General features: G+C 45.9%; 1 long non-coding RNA gene across 1 annotated transcript; it reads left to right on the forward strand.

Moving 5' to 3' along the window:
- The first annotated feature begins 3377 nt into the window (after positions 1 to 3377).
- On the forward strand, positions 3378 to 5351 carry LOC142906355 (uncharacterized). Its single transcript, XR_012930202.1, has 3 exons — positions 3378 to 3613; positions 4220 to 4355; positions 4750 to 5351. It is a non-coding gene; the product is annotated as an uncharacterized LOC142906355 (long non-coding RNA).
- The last annotated feature ends 293 nt before the right edge of the window (positions 5352 to 5644 follow it).

Raw genomic sequence — 5644 nt, forward strand, 5'->3', positions numbered from 1 at the left:
TGACTTTACCCAATAGAACCAAAGAGTGGATCCTAGCAGTCACGAAAGCTTTAAATCTAGAATTGAATGGGGTTTGCTTCACTCAGCACGCGGCTTGGACACTTCGGTGTGCAAAGTGTTGTCTGGTTGTGCCGTGTAAAGGAGGAGGACATTCAGTAAATGTCGTTGGTTTGTTAATGGGAGTGTGTGGCGCGGTAATGGACTGGGTACGACTTACAACACAAGTTCTGCTCACATTGCACGCTAAGGGTTAGCACGGCGATTACTACGCGTGCATTTATTAGTTATTGTTCATGTTAAAAGTAGTATTGATTGTTAAGACAATAATGTTTAGTATTTGTAGGAGAATCATTTCAATATTGTACAGTATAGCATTGTCCTGCTGTGTGGCTCTCACGTGGCGAGCATCAGTGCAGCAATATTCAGTACGTGGTTGTAATGCACTTCTATAGCCCCCTGCCACCAGTGCAGCAATATTCAGCACGTGGTTGTAATGCACTTCTATAGCCCCCTGCCACCAGTGCAGCAATATTCAGTACGTGGTTGTAATGTACTTCTATAGCCCCCTGCCATCAGTGCAGCAATATTCAGTACGTGGTTGTAATGCACTTCTATAGCCCCCTGCCACCAGTGCAGCAATATTCAGTACGTGGTTGTAATGCACTTCTATAGCCCCCTGCCATCAATGCAGCAATATTCAGTACGTGGTTGTAATGTACTTCTATAGCCCCCTGCCACTAGTGCAGCAATATTCAGCACGTGGTTGTAATGTACTTCTATAGCCCCCTGCCATCAGTGCAGCAATATTCAGTACGTGGTTGTAATGTACTTCTATAGCCCCCTGCCACAAGTGCAGCAATTTTCAGTACGTGGTTGTAATGTACTTCTATAGCCCCCTGCCATCAGTGCAGCAATATTCAGTACGTGGTTGTAATGCACTTCTATAGCCCCCTGCCACCAGTTCAGCAATATTCAGTACGTGGTTGTAATGAACTTCTATAGCCCCCTGCCACCAGTGCAGCAATATTCAGTACGTGGTTGTAATGTACTTCTATAGCCCCCTGCCATCCATGCAGCAATATTCAGTACGTGGTTGTAATGAACTTCTATAGCCCCCTGCCACCAATGCAGCTATGTTCAGTACGTGGTTGTAATGCACTTCTATAGCCCCCTGCCATCAGTGCAGCAATATTCAGTACATGGTTGTAATGCACTTCTATAGCCCCCTGCCATCACCAAACTCACACTGACCAGCGTGGTGAAGTATGGTAAATAACCCCTCCCCCTGGGAGCTGCATAGCATGGGACAGCTGTCAGCCAGCAATGGATTTAAAAAGGAGCTGTACTCCGCACACATTCTTATTCAGGGTAGGGTAAGGAACTTGGAGGTTCGGTACGCATAATGTGCTCGGAAAGTATTGTATTCTGTATGTGTGTTGAACCTCTTTCGCATCGTACAAAGCCAACCGTGCTCTTCGGAGGTGCGATAATATATAAATATAAGTAGTCATACTACTGTAATACCACTTAATATTTAGCATTCATTGTATTAGTAGTACGGTAATTTTTTTATATGCAGGTGTGCATGCCAAACGTTAACCAATGTTAAATGTTAAGCCTTCTCTTTTGAATACAGTGTGTTTTAAACATGGAGTTGTCGCCAGCTAATTCTTAAATGTATATCATTCATAATGTAGTAGTAGGCAGGTAGTGCATTTATGACACTTCAGTTGTACATAGAGCTTGCAGGTGTGATGAAGGAAACCATGGGAAAGGCTGGAATTTTTGTTGAAAAAAGGACAACAGCCACAGTAGCTTAAGAGACCTAACGCGAAGTGGTCGACACTGGCCCATGCGATCGCGTTGCGACAGCGGACCCACTTTCCGCACACAGCAGCTCCTCATGGTGCCCCCCATACCAGGACCAGTGGTGACCTTGTAGCCACAGCCATTCCTCTCCCTGGCCCCATCCGGTCCAGGCATCCCAAATCGTACAAAATGTACTGCAACGGTGGTGAGACAAACAGCCCTTCGGGCGACAGCACGGTGACGGACACAAGCCCTCGCGGCAGCCTGGGCAGCACGCTGCTCCGGACCGGAAGCGGGGGCTAGCGCAGCCCTGTGGTGTGCGGAGAGCAGTGCTGCTCGTAGGCGAGCGGTGCGCTGGACGCCTACATCGAGGACTTTGAGCAGAGCGGAATCTGTGCGTCACCGCCACCCAGGATACGTGCAGAGCACAGCGCCGCGCAGCATGGCGGAGCGGAGATGCGCGGAGGAGAGGAGGATGCACAGTGTGGATGAAGGTGGGTTGCGCCTCTCGCCACGCGAGGAATCGCTCCGTGGTGCTTGCACTCGAGTGGCTATCGAGTGTGCACGCGGTGCAATGGTATTGAAGCTATAGTAATAGGTTTTTACCCTTTTATCTGGCACAAAAACTGACACCTTTATACAAGGGATCATGTTTGCAATAACCACAACACAAGTAGTCAAAATGCAAACAAAAAAGACAACTCTGATAATATGCACTGTCCTTGAATTTGATTGGTCCATACCCGAGATGGCTTTTCTGAGATCCCAGTCTCCACTGGTGTTGGACCAGAAGACGCAAAAAGGCGTCTTCTTATTCTTAGCGTCTTCTTGTTTGCATTTTGACTACTTGCGTTGTGGTTATCGCAAACATGATCCCTTGTATAAAGGTGTCAGTTTTTGTGCCAGATAAAAGGGTAAAAACCTATTACTATATCTTGTTACTGGCAAAGGAGGTCTCATGAGGTATCGAAGCTAGTTGACTGGAGGGGGGATAATTGGAGAGGAGAACCCCATTTATTTGCTTGTACTGGGTGCTTGTCAATTATGCTATGCTATCATGAATGTAATGTAATTCTCCTAGAAAAAAAACCCTTAATAAGGTCTAAAGATACATTTTCGTGAGAGTCCCACACTGGGATGCTTGGCAAATTCCATTAATGAGTTCATTTTATGTCAGAGAAAACTATCCACAGTAAGCACACGCATATGAGAGGATAGCATAGGTCTGAACAGATAGGTCGGAGCATGCATTTCTTTCTCCTGTCATCTTCCAGCAACTTCACTGAATATTGAGTTTGTAAAGTTTGTGAAATCTAAGTGATCCTCCAACCTTTGTGTCAAAATTTGCAGATCCTAGACTGGACACATCTGAAGTTTAAACAATAACAGCTCATGCACTGATTTATCCCATATTCTCACAAACTCCACAAACGGATAACATCATTAGTTACTGATGGTGCAAAGTAAGGCAACATTGCAGGATTGCCGTTCAGGGGTCAAGGAATCTAGGGGAGAGCAAATTCATTGTGTACCAGTAAAATGTCTGTGGGTCTTACATTGCAGGTGGCATGCTGCCTGTGGAGGACCTCATCTCGGGCACGTGCAGCCTCACTGCTGCGCTGCAGCGGTCATGGCTTATAGCCCGACGGTCAGTCTAACCACGGACCAGTTCCTAGAGGCGCCAGTTGACGGTTCCTCCAAGTCCTTGTTCCGCTCGCCTGGCGCCCACCGAGACCTCGCAGTGTCGCACAGAGGCAAGCGGTCATCTCTCGGGGTCACCGCGCACAGCCTCGGCGCATCATTGGTGAGGGGCAATAAGCCAACTGAACGGTTGAGCTCAACAGCGAGAAGCAACAAGGCCCTGATGCCATTAAATGAGTCGGCAAAGCCCAAAAATTATTTCTTTTCTAACCAGAAGAATGTTTTGTTGTACTTACGGAGCAGTGAAGCAACTAGGCGTGAGCACTTGCCGAACGGCGGCTGTGCGACAAGTACCTATCCCAGGTGGTTGACAAGCCAAAAGGATGAGCTGGATGTGTCGGGGATCACGAGCATTCCTGAGCTCAGGTACCCGGCCTGGCTGCGTGACTGCGATGTGGACTCCCAGACCAGCAGCCACGAGACCGATACCAGCACGAAGAGAGCAGGTGCCGCTCAGAGCCCGCAAAGCAGACCAAAGTACCCAGAGTGGCTCAAAGATTTGGACATCTCCGGCCTTACGAATGTAGCCAACGAGGAGCCCGTGTCAGAGGACCTTAGATCCCTAGGTGTGTGTGTGTATATATATAGTCTGTATATAGCAGATGACATTTCATATGTTTTCAGGTACATATTCAGTCTTTTCTCACAGAGACGACTGAGCGGCCACCCATGTGGTTGTGACGTGCGATGCGTGATTCTTGATGCACAGCCTCATTGGAGGAGCTGCTGAGCAGGGCGCGCATGGAGTTGGAATCCCCCGGCTTGGAGGCCCCCTCCCCGGGCAGCTTCAACACGGACGTCTTCCTAGGGGCTGATCGTCCCTGGGAAAACCCCTCCACGCCATTGTGAATTTATCTTTATATTCACACTCACGCACAGCATAGAGGCTGCACCGCCTCTAAGTATGATGTCAGATTATGAATGTTATAAGCTAAGCAGGTAAGCCTGGTTATTACTTGGATGGGAGACTATTTGGTAATAGCATATATTATAGATTTTGGCTGCTAGGTAACCAGGAGTTAGTAATACAGCAATGGAATCTTGAATCTATATCCGGAGTTTTGCATTTTACTCCCTCTGTTTTCACCGGGTTCTCCGATTTCCTCTCACATACCACTCGCTGATGAAATGTGCAAAATATCACTGCCAAACCCGCCTGAGACTTGGTGAGATTTTTCTGGCTTCCACCATGATAATAAGTCAACCAAGTAATTTTCTCTCAATCGTGTCTCTTCTCAGGGCCGTGTACCACCTGTCGCGTCTGAAAGAGCTGGTTGACACCATCAAGGAGAACAAGGATGGCTGCATTTTAAGGCGGTGGTCGAGGTTTGTACTCAGAAGGATACGTTCGCTTGGTCCTGCTAATTCATGGTTGTTAAACATCAATGGTACTTCAGGTGCTGTGGTGTGAATCGCAATTACTTGTGAACTTGTGGGGCCCATGGGGCACAGTAATTGCCCTGTTAATGGAAGTGCCACAACAAAGTATTGGAAAAATGTGATGAAGTTCGTTCAGGGTTGGAGTTAGTGAATGGTTGCAGCAGTATTTTGCACAGCAAATCCATGCAGACTCAAATGTCACTTGAAAGAGAACGGATATGTGAAAAATATTGTGAGCACAACTAAACTTATTTTGGTTTTATCCATTTTGGAAGGAGACTACTTTATTGGGAACATACATGCTAGTATTTGTGTAGTTATAAACATTTGGGAAATCACTGTAAAAGTACATTTGCTTATTTAGATTGCACTATACCTGTATTGTAAAATTTCAGAACCTTTTATGTAACTTGTAATCAATAAACCAAAGTTGCATATTGTATGCAACCCATGACTTGGATTGTTTTTATCATGTCTTGTTTAGCATGGTTGGTTATGTACAGTGTGAAAGAAATTCAACATACATTAAATATTTTCTGATATTTGAATGTTTATATTGTACATGTATATTTATTTTACAATAAATCTGAGACAAAGGCTTATACACATGGAATTGAAAATATTCAGCTATGATTTGTATTTCTCAAGTATTTTAAGAAAAGTCAGCGAGTCTCGTGACATGTCTTCACATTTGGGGGTGATGATTGTGATGGATATACAAGCATTAACCTGCTTACATTCCTAGAGTATGTAA

This window comes from Petromyzon marinus, chromosome 64 (assembly GCF_048934315.1).
Source record: "Petromyzon marinus isolate PM22_M1 ecotype Great Lakes invasive population chromosome 64, UKy_Petmar_22M1.pri1.0, whole genome shotgun sequence".
Classification (NCBI taxonomy): domain Eukaryota; kingdom Metazoa; phylum Chordata; class Hyperoartia; order Petromyzontiformes; family Petromyzontidae; genus Petromyzon; species Petromyzon marinus.